Below are 18,651 nucleotides of genomic sequence, written 5' to 3' on the forward strand. Positions count from 1 at the left end.
CAGAAGCCGCACTGCAGCTGCATCACTACCCACTTCAAACTCCTCTGAACCATACATGAAGCGAACTGACCCCCACCATGAAGATGTGGCACGACCACGAACTCGAAGCCAAACGAACACAGACCCAGACCCCAAACTCAAAGCCATATTAAAACCCAAAATGCCACATCACAGCCACCCGCTCAGGACATCACATCAGAAAACTCAAGAAATTACACCTCAAGAACTCAAGAAGTCACAACACAGCAAATGACCCAGGATATCACAGCACAAGACCAAGGATACCACAGCAATAAATCTCACAAGGTCATCACACAACCCATTACCCAAGCTGTTACTACACAGGAGGCTAATCGAAAAGATATCAAAACACAAACGACCCAGGAGTTTACAACGCAAGACCCAGGATACCACAACAAAAGAACTCACAAGCCCATCACACAACCCATTACCCAAGCTGTTAAAACACAAGAGGCTAACGACCCAGGAGATGACAGCATAAGATCCAGGATATCTCTACAACAAAGGCCATTACACAGCCCATTATACCAACATCAACTCCATCAACCAATCAAGAGGCTGCAGCACAGCCAACCAGCCCAGCACACCATCCCCCACCACTTGTATATATAGAGATGGCAGCTCCGGTCACACACTGCTTGCACTGGCACTAAGCCGAAAGCACCAGCCTGAAGATGGCGAGTGGGACCTCGCTGAAACGTTGCCTAGATACTTTGAATCTTACGCTGGAGAAAACCCGAATAACCAAAGATCCACATACAAATACCATGAGAACCTCAGAAAACATATATATATATATATATATATATATATATATATATATATATATATATATATATATATATATATATATATATATATATATATATATATATATATATATATATATATATATATATATATATGTATTATATGTATATGTATATGTTTATATGTTTATATGTATATGGATTTTTGGTTATTCGGGTTTTCTCCTGCGTAAAATTTGAAGTATATAGGCAACGTTTTGATGAAGTCTCATTCATCATATTCAGGCTTGTGTCTTCGGCTTTGTGCTTCTCAGAGTAATGTGAGCTTGCAGCTGCTTCTTCCTTTTAACTGCTAGTGGGGTGTGACTTGATTGGGTGGGGGCTTGGCTGTGTTCTGATTGGGTGGGGGTGTGTTCTCATTGGTTGGGGGTTTGGCTGTGTTCTGATTGGTTGGGGTGTGTTCTGTTCAGGTGGGGGCTTAGTTGTGCTCAGGTTAGTCTTAGTTGCTGGGGGATTTGAGCTGGTGCGCTGTGATCCTGCTGTTTGGCTTCACGTTCGTGGTCGTGCCACATCTTCATGGTGGGCATCAGTTCGCTTCATGTATAGGTCGGAGGGGTTTGAAGCGGGTAGTGATGCAGCTGCGGTACGGCTTCTGGTCCGTGGTCGTGTCTCATCTTCTGTGTGGGTGAGTCTGCTTTCTACGTGGAAGTGTGGTGGTAGCATCTTGTGTGGCCCTCGTGCGTGTGGGTCTGGTGTCATTCTTCATGTTAGGTACTCGTTTGTTCATGAGGGCGGGTTTTCAAATGGCTGGTAGGCAGGAGGTATCATTCATTCATGCTGTGTGGGCGTTTTTCTATCTCTATGGCTTCTCTGATTATTCTGTTGTTGAAGTGTTCGGTTTTGACGATAGTTCTGGTATTTTTAAAGTCAATCTCATGTCCTGTAGCTTTGAGGTGTTGGACCAGGGAAGAGGTCGGTTCTTCTTTTTTGATTGAGTTCTTGTGTTCTTCAATGCGTGCACTTATTCTTCTGTTAGTTTGTCCGATGTATGTGGTGGGGCAAGCGGTGCAAGGGATTTCGTATACTCCTTGGTTTTCTAACTCGATTTTGTCTTTAGGGTTTCTTAGGATGGTGGATATTTTTCTGTTTGTGCAGAATGCTGTTTTAATGTTGTGTTTTTGGAGGATCTTGCTGATTTTGTCTGTAGTGCCTTGTATAAATGGGAGGAGGGCTTTGCCGTTCTCTTGTTCTCTGTTTTGGATTTTGGTTGGGGTTTCTTTTTGGATTAGGTGGGTAATCTTCTTTCTTTGGAATCCATTGGCTGTTAGTATGTTAGTGAAAGTGTGTAGTTCGGTTTTTAGGTGTTGTTCGTTGGCTAAGCATTTTGTTCTGGAGATGAGTCTTGGCTACGGAATTGATCTGTGCTGGGTGGTGATGTGAGAGTGTGTGTGTGTATATACATATACATATATATATATATATATATATATATATATATATATATATATATATATATATATATATATATATATATACACACACACATACACACACACACATATATATAAATAAAAAATAGCCAAAAATGATAGAAATGTTTTGGGATAGTGTCCAGATCCTTGCAAAAAGAGTGATTTCATGTTTTTTCTTCCTGTATGTGTCTTATTTTCAAAGGTTAGCTCTGGAAAAAAGACCTCAGTTGTTGTGTTGTGAGTTTAAATGGAAGAGACACAGAGCGATCTTCAGCTAAAGCTCTTTATTAACTCAGTGAAACAACCAGCAAAAAGTATGGCTGACCGCACTCCTTTTATAAGGAGCTGTCAACGGGCAACCAATCCGTTTAAAGCAACTCTCCCACTTAAACAGTAGACCTGAGTGAAGGTCAGCTGAAGGTTTAAGTAACTATTTACAATATTTAACACCCCTCCCCACCAAGACAGATTATTGATCCTTCTAACAGACATAATCATGCAGGTACGTGGGGTGGCAGTAAATCCACCGTGACCTGCGCAGTTCATTTGGAACAGCACTTTGACCAGGAAGGTTGGCTGCTGCTGCTGCTCCTGATTTGTCCTGTGGCCTTGTCTGGAAATCGGCCTCAGGCATCTCCAGCATGGATAGAACCGGTTCGACAGGGACTCCGCGTTGACTGACTCCTGGTTCTCCAGGTACCTGCATCATGTCATCATCTTGGTTTGTTGTGGGCTCTGATCTCGGTGAAGTCTCAAAGTCTTTGGGTATCTCCAGCAGAGAGTTTGTTTTGGGTGGAGCCCATTCCAGCTGGTGGTAAATGGAGGTGCTCAAATGGCCACTCAGTTGGTCAATGTGTCGACGCCATATGCGGGTGACCTTCAGCTCTACCCTGTATGACTGCAGTCCAGTGATTGCCACAATTCAGCCAGGAATCCAGAGGACATCCCCAGCATAGTTGTGTGCATAGACTATGTCGGCCATAGCAAATGACCGAAGTTGGTTGGTCGAGTCAGGGGGTGCCTCTGGAGAGTATTCAGGGTGTAGCCAGTCTAGATCAGTTCTTAGCAGGTGACCCATTAAAAGTTAGGCTGGGCTCCGGTTAGTCATGGCACTTGGTGTGATGTGCTGGCCTAACATGTGCTTGGCAATTCGAGTTTGCCAGTTGCCAGGGCCCATTCTTGCCAGTGTCTCTTTTGCTGATTGCATCATTCTTTCTGCCTGCCCATTACTGGCAGGACAGATAAGTGCAATCAGAGCATGGCGCATGCCATGGCTTGCCAGGAATAGCTTGAACTGGTTGACCATGAATTGTGGTCCGTTGTTGGACACCAGGACATTTGGTACTCTGTGGGTCATGGACAATTTCAATAAGGCCTTGATGATGGCCTCTGAGGTGATTGATGGCATCAAGACCACCTCCAGCCATTTGGAATACGCATCAACGACACCATAAAAGTCTGACCCTGGAACGGCCCTGCAAAATCGATGTGGACCCTTGACCAGAATGTTTTTGGTGTCTCCCACTTGCGCACTGGAGTGGAGGGTGGTGCTGGTCTCATTTCCTGATGATTTGCATGAGGTGACCCACTCTGCAATGGCTTTGTCCATATTAGGCCACCAAACAGAGCTGCGGGTGAGGGCTTTCATTTTAATGATGCCTGGGTGGCCTACATGTAAGACCTCAGGACTGCTTGCCACAGCTTTTGTGGGATGATTACCCGATTTCCCCAGAGTAAAAAGCCCTTCTGGGCAGTTAGTTTGTGTTGCTGGGTGTGGAAAGGCAGGAAGTCTGCTCTGACAGACTCCTTAGGCCATCCCCTCCACACCCAGTTGAGCACCTGGGTGAGGACTGGATCTTTTGCAGATTGTTTGGTAATTTTAGCTGCAGTAATGGGTCCGGATGGCAGTTCCTCAATAAGGAGGATGGTGGCGACTGGGGACGGGTTCTCTATGGTGGCTGGAAGCAGGCATGGAAGCATGGCTCAGGGACTTACCTGATCGGTTAATGAGTTTGTAGCTGTAAGCTGCCAGAAAAACTGTCCAATGAGTCATGCAAAGTAACAGGACGGTCGGCATTTGGCAATAGCAATAGCACTTACTTATATACCGCTTTATAGGGCCTTACAGCCCTCCCTAAGTGGTTTACAGAGTCAGCATATTGCCCCCAACAATTTGGGTCCTCATTTTACCCACCTCAGAAGGATAGAATGTTGAGTCAACCTTGAGCCTGGTGGGATTTGAACTGCTGAACTATAGGCAGCTGGCTGCAGAAGTAGCTTGCAGTACTGCAGTCTAACCACTGTGCCACAGAGGCTCCTATCAGTTAGGCAATCCCCATTGAGAAGGCCCAGCAATGGCTTGTGATCTGTTACCAGGTTGAAGTGCCTTCCATAGAGATAGTTGTGGACGTGTTTCACTTCTGTGACCAGAGCCAAAGCTTCCTTATCAAGCTGACTATAATTTCTCTGCTGACAGTGTCCTGGAATAAAATGCAATTGGAGCCTCTGTTCCATTTGGGAGCCTATGGCTTAGGACTGCTCCTACGCCAAATGGTGAGGCATCAAATGTGAGAACCAGTGGGAGGTTCTCATTGTATTGGATGAAGACGTTTTTTGATGACAGCAGGTTTTTTTACAGCAGCAAACATGGCGGCTTCATTCCAGCCCCAGGACCATGGTGTCTTCTTGTCCAATAGCCAGTGCAGGGGTTCAGCTACTGATGCCTTGTGTGGCAGGAAGACACTATAGAAATTAAGGAGTCCCAAGAATGCCTGGAACTCTGTTTTATTCTTTGGTGTTGGAGCTTTCTGTATGGCTTGGATCTATGCCTTAGTGCAAACCTGAGGCATCTATAAGGTAGCCAAGGGATTCTACCTGGGGCACCACAATTTTACATTTTTCTTTCTTGACCTTGAGGCTTACCTCTTGCAATTGGCTGAGCACCACTCTCAGTCAGTTAAGCAGTTCTTTGTTGTCAGTTGCCAAGATTAGGACATCGTTGAAGTATGGCATGACATCTGGAATGCCTTGTAAAAGGCACTCCATGAAGCTCTGGAACAGTCCTTGTGCCACGCTCACCCCGAACTGCAGGTGGTGACATTTAAAAGCTCCATGATGTATAACAATGGTCTGCGCCTCTGCTGTGGCATTGTCTACAGGCAATTGTTGGTACACCTGGGCAAGGTCCAGTTTTGCAAAAACTTTGCCTTCGCCCAGGGAGTGCAATAAGTGTTGCACGACTGGTACTGAATAAGCGTTCTGTTGTAGCTCTTCGTTTAGCGTGTCTTTGCAGTCCATGCAAATATGGGTTGAGTTGTCTGGCTTGATAGGTGTCATGATGGGAATCTCCCATTTGCATGATCAACAGGTTCCAAGACTCCTTGAGCAATCAGCTTGTCTAATTACTCATCTACCTTGGAACATAGAGCAAATGGGACCCTGCGTGGCTTCAGGCGTACTGGGGCAACTTGAGGGTCCAAGTTGAAAGAGATGGATGTCCCGGTATACTTGCCCAGGTCTCAATTGAAAACATCACCGAACTCCCAGATCAGGCCTCCATGTTGGCGCTACTGATGGAGTTGATGCTGGTAACTCCCAGGCCTAGAGAGGAAAACCAGTCCAGCCCCAAAAGACTTGGCAGGGAGCCATTGACCACAATCAGCCACAGGGCCCTACAAAGTTTTTAAATGAGACTTGGAATGTTCCACCTCCAATGACTGGAATGCTGTTGCCTTGATAGTCTCGCAGGTGGAGGTGCTGACATCTCAGTTGGCTTTTGGAGAGTCTTGGTACCAGTTTTTGAATGGTGTTCCACAATACAGTGGTCATTGATGACATGGTATCTACTTCCAACCGACAAGGAGAACTCTAGATCAGGACTGTCACATGGACTTTCTTTGAATGGATGAGGCAGGATTGCCCGATGAAGGTCTCAGCTTGGCAGGTGCCCTTGGAGACAGCATAGCAGTCTTCTCCTTTCTTCTGTGACTTCTGTTGTGCCCTTTGATGGTAGGGTTGGCTGGCAGGTTGGCTGGTGTAACAGACTTTAACAAAGTGTCCTTTTCTATCACACTGTTGACAGATAGCATTTTTGAATCTGCATTCTGCTCTTGAGTGGTTGCTACAACCCATACAGGCTGTCTGTTTTCTTTTGAAAACTGTGCTTTGCTTCCTTGATGACGTTATGCTGTAGATGTCATCATCGTCAGTTGACTCTTCCTGCTCTAAATCATCATGGTGGATAGTAACTGCCTTTCTTGAAGATGGTGAGCTATTTGACTTTTGGATTTCCACCTTTGATTGGCTCGACATTTCCATGGCTTTTGCTTCGTTGAGTGCCATCTGTAGATTTAGATTTGGTTTAGCAAGTAGACACTGCTGCAATTTGACATCTCTTACTCCGCAAGCTATTCTATCTAATAGAATATTGTCCAACTCTCTAAATTTGCAGTATAAGGCAGCTTTCCTAAGGGCAGCAATGTACTGGTTTATCGATTCACCTTCTGCTTGGTTTCGATAGTGAAATGCAGGTTGATGGGCAATTCTTGATGGTTTGGGTGTGTAGTGCATTCTCAGCTTGCCCTGCAGCATGTCCCAGAGTACCGTCTGAATGGCCGCTGGAGTGAGGAGAGCTCTGGTCATCTTGAAAATGTCTGGGCAGCAGTAGCTGGCAAACATTGCCCTCTTTTGATTGTCAGAAATGCTGGTGATATAATTGGCTTCGAGGAAGCACTTGAAGCGCACGATGTAAGAGTCCCATGTTTCGTTGGCTGGGTTGAAGGGAGATAACGGCATTAGTGCAGCCATTTCTGGTATACTGATGTGATCCAGGCAAGCTGAAGCTGGTGTGTTGATGGTCGATAATGGTGCTGCAATGAACGGTAGATTGTTCTGACGTTTGGCTCTTTGATGGGACAGCGATCAGCTCTTTTCTGGTCTCAATGTCCATTGGATCCCACCTTCACTGCCAGTGTTGTGTTGTGGGTTTGAATGGAAGAGAAACAGAGTGATCTTTATTAACTCTTTATTAACTCTTTATTAACAAACAAGCTCTTTATTAACTCAGTGAAACAATAGGGAGCTGTCAGCTGGGCAACCAATCAGTTTAACATCATATAACTTATCTTTCACATAGGCAAGCTGTTAAGGTTTCTAGTATAAAGGATCAGAGGTCAAGGATTTGAAATTGCTGGTCATTTCTGGGCTGGATGTACTTTTTCATCTAGTTCTTCACCTGTCCTGCTCAACCTATCCCTTCCATACAAGAAAATGATTATTCGAATGACACTAAATAGAATTTCCTGAAGTATATCAGATATAATAGATGCCTGACTCCATCCTGCAATAGTCTTATTCCATTTAAATTATGGGCATCTGGGTTTCCAAATGACAAGGGAAGGTATTCACTGTCTGGTATATTTATAGCCAATCACTCTTCCTGGAGCTTAAGATCCCATACACGATACTTCTTTTTCAGTTCTTCTACCTCAGTTTTTTTCCCCACAACACAATAAAAAGGAATGGGAGAATATGACTAACCCAAAGTTTGAAAGTGGATTTGAATCTTCGCCTTATTCAACATCTTAACTACTCTACTACTACAGGCAGTCCTCAACTTACAACAGTTCATTTAGTGACCATTTGAAGTTACAAGGCACTGAAAAAAAGGAACCCATGATCGTTTTTTCACACTTACAACTCTTGCAACATTTCCATGGCCACATGATCAAAACTTGGTAACTGACTCATATTTATGATGGTTGCAGTGTTTCCAGTCATGTGATCAACTTTTCTGACAAGCAGTCAGTGGAGAAGTTAGATGACCCAGGGTGGGATACAAAATAAACACAGTCACAAAAAAACAGTTGAAGCCCCTTTTATTTCTTCACTTTTCTTCCAAGCTCCAAATATCCTTGATTGGAGACAAAAAAAACCTCCCACACAAGAGTTACAAGAAGGAGGAAATGCCATTTAAATTATAAAAGAGTAAAAATCAACACAAACCAGACAAGATAAAGGCTTGAAGATGTCCACAGATATCAGAACACATACTGGGAAGAACCCCAAATTCAGAGAGGAACAATATACAAGAGATATATCCACGCCCATACGCATGTCCGTCCTCTTATCCAGTTGTCACAGCTGCAGCCCATCAAGAGGATCAAGGCCCTCTCCTCCCCAGTAGACCACGTTTCTCCCTTATCCTCTCCTCCCTGCGTGCCTGGGTCCTCCTCTGACTGCCCAGCCGACCTCTGCCCTTCCCCAGCCTCCTCCACAACCTCCAGAGCCACACTTCCACTCCCTGTTGGCTGTTCCTCCTCTCCCTCAGAGTCAGTCTCCCCCAGGGGCATGACAGTTAGATTCACTTAACAACTGTGGCGAGAAAGGTAATAAAATGGGGCAAAACTCATTTAATAACTGTCTTGCTTAGCAACAGAAATTTTGGCTCAACTGATGTCAAACTTCTGGTTGCAAGGCTTCGGCGATGGCAGGAATCCGCTTTTCTGCGGGTCCCTGCTGCGCTCGTCGCTGAGGTACCCCCGATCCAACTGGATTTGGGGGTTGTCGCTACCCCGGAGGGGCAGCGGAAGATAGAGGAGATCCGGGCAGGGGTCTGGGGATATCGCAACCCCTTTCCCCAGCCAGCTAGACTCCTTTTTCCTGAGGCGGTGGAGCGGCTGTCAGAAATGGCAGCCACAAAGGAATCTTCAACCGGATAAGATTTGTGCAGGAGGAAGAATCAAAAGGAGAAGTTTTCTTGGCTGAACCGGGACATTAAGATACTTTTAAACACCTTGGAAACCTGACTTTTGGATTGATACATTTGTTTCCAAAAGAAGTTGTTAAAATGGTGAAAGTGCTGAAAGGAAAGTTCACTCCCCTTCCCTACGGAGAAAGCAAATGAGCACTGAAAAACCTGCTTCTTTAAGGTAAAAATAAGCTCTTTGTTATAAGTGGGAAGGAGAGGACTAAAAAAACCTTTAAAAATTTGTTGGAGGAGACGCCTTGAAGATTATAAGATCAGCAATTAACTGTAATACGGCTTTAAAATATACTTTGGGATTTTGCCCCAGGAGGAAAAACTGCAAAGAGAAGAAGAGGAAATATTTTGGGTCTGTTTGGATTGTTTGATAACTTTGACACTTGGGAATTACTTTAAGATTAAAAACATCTGGGTTGTTCTTAAAATTTTACAATGGCACTATCTATGGTTGAATTAAAAATGGAATATGAAAAATTAAAGGAAAGAGAACAAGAAGGCAAGGATTCTTTGGGAGCTGTCTTCCACTTTTTAGAAATGGCGGTTTTTACATATCAGCAAATACATGAGGAAGAAGGAGAAGGAGAAGGAGAAGGAGAAGGAGGAGGAGGAGAAGGAGAAGGAGAAGGAGAAGGAGAAGAAGAAGAAGAAGAAGAAGAAGAAGAAGAAGAAGAAGAAGAAGAAGAAGAAGAAGAAGAAGAAGAAGAAGAAGAAGAAGAAGAAGAAGAAGAAGAAGAAGAAGCCATTTTTAATGGACAAAAAAAGTTCAATTAAGAAAGAAAATAGGAAGAGAGGAAGGAAAAATGAGAATTTAAGATTTAATAAAACAACCAAGAAAAAGAAAAATAAGGTGAAAAAAGGTACAATGTTAGAAAGCAACAGAAAAGAGAAATACAACAGAGGGGAAGTTAAAAAGGTGGAGGTTAGGAGGCGGGGGGCAAAAAGACCAGACTGGAGAAGAAAGGGAGGGAAAAAGGGGGAAAAAAGCCACAAAGGTCTGAAACAAGATGCAAAAAAGCAGATTTTTTTTCAGAGATAAAGGATAGAGTATAATTAAAGAAAGATTCTGCAAGAGTACATAAGATAGTATTGTAGTATTTGCATTCGAAATAGTCTATTGGAATATTATAAGATTTAACAAAATATTAAAATATTAAAATGTTTAATAATGATAGATCTCAATATTTAATAAAATATTAAAGAGAATGTGTAAAATGATTAATGTTTAGTTATAGCTTAATTCATTATTGTTTTAATGTTATTATAAATTTACTATTTCATTTTCTTATTTTAAAATAATGTATTAAGTAGAATTAGAATTAGAATGGAAATTATATATTTAACTATATTATAAATTTATTATTTTTTTATTTTAAAATGCAGCATGTAGAATGTACTAAGCAGAATCGAACGGAAATTATGTATTACTTTAAGTGTTACTTTAGGGGAAAGATAGAAAGGCGTCACACTTTAAAAGTGAGTACAGGGGAAATTTTTTTGTTAAAGAGAAGAGATAAATAGATAATTGGAAAAGAACGGACAAAAGATGCAAGTATAATGATTTTAAAATAAGATGAAATAAACAAAATATAATTAAGAGAGTGAAAAGAAGGGAGAAGTTATATAGAAAATATAGAATGATAAATAAGATAAGAATGGTATATAAGGTGAGCATGAATTTGATTTTAGGTCTGTAAAAAAAGATGTAACCCAGGGCTAAGCCACTTTTCAAAAGAAGTTTTATGTTTTATGTTTTGTGTTTTGGTTAGCTATGTTTGATTGAGAATTAATAAAACCTTGGAGGAATAAAACTAAAGGGAGAAATAATGAGAAATTTGGAAAAGACATGTACAAATGATAATTAAGAAGGTTTTATGTTTTTATGTCTTGTTTTATGTTTTGTATTTTGTGTGCTCATGTTTGATTGAGAATTAATAAAACCTTGATAGAAATAAATATAATTGAATAAAAGTGAAGGGAGAAACAATGAGAAATTCGGAAAAGATATATAGGTGTTTAAATGGAAATGTGATAATTTGGAACTATGCTGTATAAATGTTTATATTTGATTGAGAATTAATAAAACCTTGATAGAAAGAAATATAATTAAATAAAAGTGAAGGGAGAAATAATGAGAAATTTGGAAAAAATATATATGTGCTTAAATGGAAATGTGATAATGTGGAACTATGCCTTAAAAAATAATGTTTTATTTGCCTTGTTAAAACTTATAAGTAATTTTTTTTAGAAAGGAGGTTTTATGCCTTTATGTCCTATGTTTTGTTTGTCTTTAAAAAATCAATAAAATTTGATTAAAAAAAAAAAAGAAATTTTGGCTCAACTGTAGTCATATGTCGAGAATTACCTGTATATCCGTGACTCTCCATAAACATTGAACTACATATCCAACTTTATTCAATCTTCAGGCAGTCAAAGTAACAGTTTGTTTTTTTCTTCTTCCATTCAATAGTGTCCAAATCTCAGAGACTGTCTGAACAAGTCCCTGCTGATTTCTTGGCAAGACTTTTTAGAAGTGATTTGCCATGTTTCCTTTTTAAGGCTGAGAGAAAGTGACTGGCTCAAGGTCACCTGGCTGGCTTCAAGTCTGAGATAGGATTAGAACTCATGGTCTCTTGGTTTCTAGCCTGATACATTGATCTTTACATCAAACCAAACTATACCAAAGTGAAATCTTTGATAAAATCTGAATCTCCTTCTCTCCCTCCCTCCCCCCTTCTCTCTTCTTTGTAAAAGTGGCAAATAAACAAAAACTAAACAAGAGGAGGACCTCCAGAACAGCCCGAAAAGAACTAAGATTTAAATATTTGGCTGGACAGTATGGAAAATTGAAGGCTGAGAGGAAAGTAGAAAGCAGGATTTAAAAAAGAGATTGGCTGACATTGAAAAAATTTCCATTTTTTAAATCATGTTCTACTACTCTGATGGATGAATTCAAAGGAGAAATGGTTTGAATCATGACTTTGTAGTGTTTTGATTCCAGGATGAAAAAAAGAGAAAGAAAATTAAATGCAGTCTAGGCAATTCCTGTTTCCTCTTTTTTTTTAATTGTTTCCAGAGGTGGAATTTTGTGGCAGGAAACAGTGACCTCTGCTGGTCAGCAATGAGAACTACAGGTCTTCATAAATGTAATTTCCTTCAGCGTTTCCTTTTCTGCTCCTTCAAGCAGGAAGCATCCAATTAGATCTCCCCCTCTATCAATGGTACATATTATTTGTATGGAAACTAGTTATAGCTAGCACTTATTGAGTAAAGGCAGCTAAGGGCAGGCTTGCATTTTTTAAATTAATTTTTCTCTTTGCATATTTACTTCCCCCCCTTTTCCTTCTTTGAGAAGGAGCTGATACAGATAATCAGAGTTGGAAGGGACCTTATAGGTCATCTAGTCCAACCCCCGCCCAAGCGGGAGACCCTACACCATTTGTGATAAATGGCAGTCCAATCTCTTCTTGAAAGTCTCAAGTGATGGCGCTCCCACAACTTCCGAGGGCAAACTGTTCCATTGGTTGATTGTTCTCACTGTCAGAAAGTTTCTCCTTATTTCCAGATTAAATCTCTCCTTGTTCAGTTTCCATCCATTATTCCTTGTCTGGCCTACAGGCGCTTTAGAAAATAGCTTGACCCCTTCCTCCCTGTGGCAGCCCCTCAAATATTGGAAGGCTGCTATCATGTCTCCCCTGGTCCTTCTCTTTATTAGACTAGCCAAGCCCTGTTCCTGCAACCATTCAATGTATGTTTTAGCCTCCAGGCCCCTAATCATCCTGGTTGCTCTTCTCTGTACTTTTTCTAGAGTCTCAACATCTTTTTTATAATGTGGTGACCAAAACTGGATGCAGTACTCTAGGTGTGGTCTTACTAAGGCTTCATAGAGTGGTATTAGTACCTCACTTGATCTTGATTGTATCCCTGTTAATACAATTTAGGATTGCATTAGCCTTTTCTGGCTGCTGCTGCACACTGCTGGCTCATATTTAGCTGGTTGTCCACTAAGACTCCAAGATCCCTCTCACAGTTACTGCTATTGAGCCTGGCTTCACCCAGTCTTTATGTGTACTTTTGGTTTTTCTTGCCTAAGTGTAGGACTTTACTTTTCTCTACTTTGAATTTCATTTTATTAGATATGGCCCAGTGTTCTAGTCTGTCAAGATCCATCTGGATCTTGAGCCTATCTTCTTGGGTGTTAGCTATTCCTGCCAGCTTAGTATCATCTGCAAATTTGGTAAGTTCCCCTTCTATTCCCTCATCTAAGTTGTTAACGAAGATATTGAAGAGTACTGGGCCTAAGACGGAACCTTGTGGCACCCCACTGCTTACTTCCCTCCATGTAGACTTAGACCCATTAAGGACTACTCGTTGAGTACGGTTTGCCAGCCAGTTGCGAGTCCATCTAGTGGTGGTGCTATCTATTCCACTTTTTTCTAGCTCACTAAGAAGTAGGTTGCAGTCTACTTTGTCGAATGCCTTGCTGAAATCTAAATATATTATGTCCATAGTATTTTGCTGGTCTGCTAATTTAGTCACTCAGCAACACTAGCAACACTCAACAGCTGGTTGAAAATTGCTAGTGTCAGGCAGGCAGGCAGGCAGATCATAAAATTGCTCAGATTGTAAAAATGGAGGATTTCCCAGTCATAAGGAACCTTTCCATGAATCTAGTCAGCCTCTGGAATATAGAGCTTTGCGAGAACTGGAAAAAGATTGATTAATCTAATGCAGGGGTGTCAAACTCATGTCATGGCGGAGTCACGTGACAAATCAGGACTTTCCCCCTTCCCTAAACTGGGTGTGAGCGTGGCCAGCACATGACGCATCCGGCCCAAGGGCCAGGAATTTGACAGCCCTGCTCTAATGTTTCTCCACTTAGCAGTTGAAGATTGTAAACTTCAATTTCCAGAATACTCCATCAGCCATACTGACTGGAAATTCTGGGAGTTAAAGTCCACACATCTTAAAATAGCCATGGTTGAAAAATACTGGATTATACTCTTTTTTTCCAATGATATTCTTCAAAGATCTCCCTAGAGATCATGGAGAGAAATATGCCTAAAGTGAAGGGCCTAAGCAAGCAATAGTGCAGCCCAATGTTTGGGCCTATTTCATTAGTTCAGTATTTCCCACCCTTGTGAAAGCATCCCTGTTTAAAGTGATCTCCATTCTTTGAGGGCAGTATAGATTAGAGAGATTTCTGTTCAGATTGCTATGACAACTTTGCTAGACAATTTGCTGAAAACGTGAAAACTAGAACTATGCTTAATGGAAACATCACCAGAAAGTGGAATAGTGCCTTGGAAGGTAAAGCGGCATTTTAAACAAATCTGATTCGTATGGTCCTCACAATCACAGTAATTGATATTTTTATTTCACTCTCTAAGTAATGGCAATCAGAAGATATTAATTTCTGTCTTGCTTTGAAAGTGGAACTGCAGGGTTGGGATTCTACCAGTTCGCACCTATTCGGTAGAACCGGTTGTTAACGTTCTAAGCAGTTCGGAGAACCGGTTGTTAGAAGAAATTACTGGCCTAATCCTGTAAGGAAGGCAGGAAGGAAACATTCTGGTGTTGCTTACAGAAACTGTCTCTCTGTTAACCTTTATTACATTTGTGGCAGGACTAGACTTCCTGTCTCAGGAACTTCTCTGGAGTTATTTTTCCCCTCCTTTGCTGGTACTTTGCTTGTGTGGAGTGACCATTCAAAGTTACAATGGCACTGAAAAAAGTGACTTATGACCAATTTTCACACTTATGACTGTTGCAGCATCCCCACAGTCATGAGAGGCCAGGGGAGGAGATGCGGATCTTGATGTGAGGGATGTTGAGTTGGCCTTGCCCAGCCAGTCACATGACCACCAAGCCACACCCAACAACTAAGCCACACCCCACAGAACCGGTTGTTAAAAAATTTGAATCCCACCCCTGTGGAACTGTATAGCAAAACTTAATAGCAAGAAATGGGAATCTGGCTGGTCAGCTCAAAGAACTTGTGTAAATGAGATCAGTATGTCCTGGATATTTTACTATATGAGGGTAAATGAACAGGCTGTTAAGATCTCTATAGAACCAACAATATAATAAAAAAAGCAGGGTCAAAGTATTTTCTGAACTCTGGCTTTCAAACAGCCAACAGCAAGGCATTGAATTGGCTAAAGATCTTTTCAATTTGGAAACCCCTGGTAAAATTTAAACATGTTACAAGTCTAAACAGGCGATACAGTAAAAATGGACAAGTCTATTATTGAAATAGTTACTGTACTGAGATTATTCAATGAGAAATAAATACATAAAATTCTTAGCCTCTAATTTGTATATATTCAAGGTAAAAATAACTCCTAGTTTCTCTTCTCCCACCCAAAATCTTGGCTAGTCCAATTTTTTTAGAATTCAGAATGGGAGGTAAATAATTTTCATGTTAATATTATTAAGCCTTTCTCCAACTTGGTATCCCAGTGATTTCTTCTCTGCAAGAAAAAGGATTATAGTGGTCAATGACTAATTTGCTATACATTTCCACAAAATCTTTTTCCTTTTATTTTTGATTGTTTCATTTTTAAATTCATTTTCTCTCTCTATCGTAGTATCTATCTGACATTCACAGCAAAACATTTAGATTCTCAATTAATAACATGTATTGTTTGTAAACAAAGTTGTAAACACATTCTAATCTCCAACCAACATCTAACAAGTATTTTTATACACCCACTATAAGTACATTAAATATCAATAAGTGTGTTATATACATGTCTTGCTGAATGCTCAGTGATGGATCAGTTGTTGAGAATTTATTCCCCTACAACATTATTTTCATCAAAAATTCTAATTGAGATTTACTTAATTTATTATACACCTTCTCCAAAGTCATCAAATTTATAATAAAGTTTCTTCCTCGCAATCATACATATCTCAGTGACCTGATGAAAAGTAAATCCTGACCTTCACAGGGAACTTAAAGTCACACCATTACTTCCTAAATTATGCTCATTGACACCTTTCATACCGTTTCAATCAGAATTGTGCCAAACATCTTCCCTGGCACACTTAACAAGCTAATCCCTCTGCTTGTACTCCTGCTGTCCATTCTTTTGTAATCAGGAACAATGACTGCATTTTTATAATGATCAGGCACAGGTGCAGTTTTATATACACATGAAACAGATCATATGCCGTTCTATAAGCAAACTATATTCATTTTTAAAAATATTTCCAGTTGCATCTTCTACACTCTTAATATTTTTTTCAAGATTGTCACAGCATTCAACAAACTTTTATTTGTTTCTTTGGACTCTTAACATTAATAGCATTTGTTTCCACTTCACAGCTATATACGCTATATACACAGTTATATATAATTTCTATACAATCCTCTGAAACATTCCATCTATCATTCTCTCATGTTAGTTTTACCTCATATAATTTCATTAATTTTTGTTCTTAGTTTCATCCACTCTGCTGGAGGTCCTCATTTAGCCTCTTTCATCTATTTTCTTTTACTTTCATAAAATCATTTTGCAATTCTTGTGCTCTTAACTATTTCTCACTGCCTTTGATGACATTTTTTTGGAATTACAGTTGTCTTAACATACATATTTTACAGTATTTTTCTTTTTTTCACTTTTAGCAACTTTTTTCCCCCATTTACAGTCTTCTTCATCATCCATCAATTATCTTTTTTTCATGCTTCCCACTAGGCCCCATCCTCTTATTTGGCATAATTCTTTTCACTCTATTCCAAGCAGTTTCCATATCCTCTTTCCCTACATCCTCTTTTGATTTATTTTCTTTGGAGATTAATCTTTTTTTCTAAAAGTTCTTCATGTGGAGCTCAATCTTTCCCTGCAATCATTCTATTTTCACTCTCATTCTTGTTACTTATTACTTTATTTTTTCCAGAGATCTGCTCTTCGATTTAGCAAGAAATTGTCCCTCATTCAACACCTTTCTAAACGTAAAAAGAATCATAAAAGAGTGAAGTCCCTTGTTCTTAGGGGTAGATAACTATTGTCCACAGGCCAGGTGCAGCCTTGCTACCCATAAGTCTCACCATTAAAAGCATCTGCAGGTTCCAAAAATCCAGATCTTCCCCAAATGCCCCCCTTCCTGAAATCTTATGTCTTCATGGTCAGAACTCTCTATGTCTAAACATTGGGTCCTGGAACAATAATCCAGGATAAAGCAAGAAAGTCTGGATCTTCAGAAAGGATGAATTCACGGACTGATATTTTTTAGTCCCCAAGAGAGAATTGAATTTCCAAGTTTATTCACCTCTTTGCTAATTTTTAGAAGAAGGCATGCTGGATACCCAGAACCATGAACAGGAGCAAAATGCACTGCAACTAATTTATTATCAGTGAGGTGTTGATTCAGTGGTAAGCAGGATACAAAATTAACTGAAGTTGCCTCTGCCTACATTTGTAATAACAAACGAGAGACAAAAAACGATAAACAATTAGGATGGGAGGAGAAAGCTGTCCGTGCATTAAAGAAAGAATGAAAAGGAAGAACAAAGAGACACATGAATTGAGAAATTCAAAAGATAATTTGAGTTCATAATTCTGTGTCAGATAAGGAGAAGATCAATTAAGGATTTTGTGGGAGGTACTTTCTACCTTAAAAAGTCATGAAAGAGAATGCACGGAGATGCAAGCAAGTCAATCGGAAAGAGAAAGGCTTCATTGGCAAATTAATGTTTGATCAACTGGGAGGATCTGAATGAGAAAGCAAAGGAAAAACAATAAAAACATGGAAATGCTTTACTACAGAATTGGGCAAATCTCTTTGTAGTTTAAGACAACACTGATTTAAATTGATAGTGGGAGGTGGGAATCCAAATACTATCTGGGCAGAGTGCTAATGAATTGACATCACTGGAAAGAGAAAGGCTAGAATTCCCACCTCCCTTTAGGTGACAGTGAGGGGAACATAAGGATTTGAGAGGAGTAAGTAAAATAGGTAAAGAGCAAATTGTAGCACTGCCAAAGAGGAGGAGGCCAGAGTTTGCTGCCAACTGGCCTGCCCTATTCTTAAAACATTGGGGGGTTCTCAGCATACGTTCTTTCCCCTCTGTACTACTTTATAGGTTTCCAAGATGAGTTGTCTCATCTTGAAATAAATATATTTGACTGTATTTTGAATAAATAATTTTGAATTAAAATCCCAATTTTTTCAATATTTCATAGGCATTACAATTCTTGGAATATTTGTTTTATATTCATATCCCAGCATCTCCTTTTTCCTGTTTGAAACCCTAGAGAGTTACTGCCAGTCAATGTTAAGCTAAACAAACCAGTGTGAGTTGAATCACAATCTGTTTCAGTGTTGACTTACCTTTTGGATACTTGCTCTATCCTGGAGAGTTTCCCTGATACTTTCCCAGTTTGTCCACATTCTTTAACTATCTGGTGCAAAGTTGGTCACAGGACTCCAGAGAGAGGTTTTTAAATTCTCCAAACTGAAGACCCAGGATATTTTTTAGATGTCTGAAAGACACATGGCTATCAATTAAAAGCTTTTCCCCCCTCCATCCCATCTCCTACCCATTCTGCAAATGTGCTTCTTGCCCCCCTCCCTGTATCTTCTTTCTTTGCTTCCTCTAAGTCCAGTAACTTCATCCTTTGCCCAATTGAAACTGGACTAAGCT

At 40.4% G+C, this 18,651-nt stretch overlaps 1 long non-coding RNA gene across 1 annotated transcript in view; it reads right to left on the bottom strand.

Annotated features, from left to right (window-relative positions):
- LOC148129016 (uncharacterized) overlaps positions 1–18,651 on the bottom strand; it is a 121,063-nt gene that overhangs the window by 47,593 nt on the left and 54,819 nt on the right. The window contains exon 2 of the long non-coding RNA XR_015745607.1: positions 18,339–18,490. This is a non-coding gene — a long non-coding RNA (uncharacterized LOC148129016). The remainder of the gene's footprint in view (positions 1–18,338; positions 18,491–18,651) is intronic.

The sequence above is a fragment of the Notechis scutatus genome, chromosome Z (assembly GCF_049901735.1).
Source record: "Notechis scutatus isolate UNSWTSFEM ecotype Mainland chromosome Z, rNotScu1.2, whole genome shotgun sequence".
NCBI classification, from domain to species: Eukaryota; Metazoa; Chordata; class Lepidosauria; order Squamata; family Elapidae; genus Notechis; species Notechis scutatus.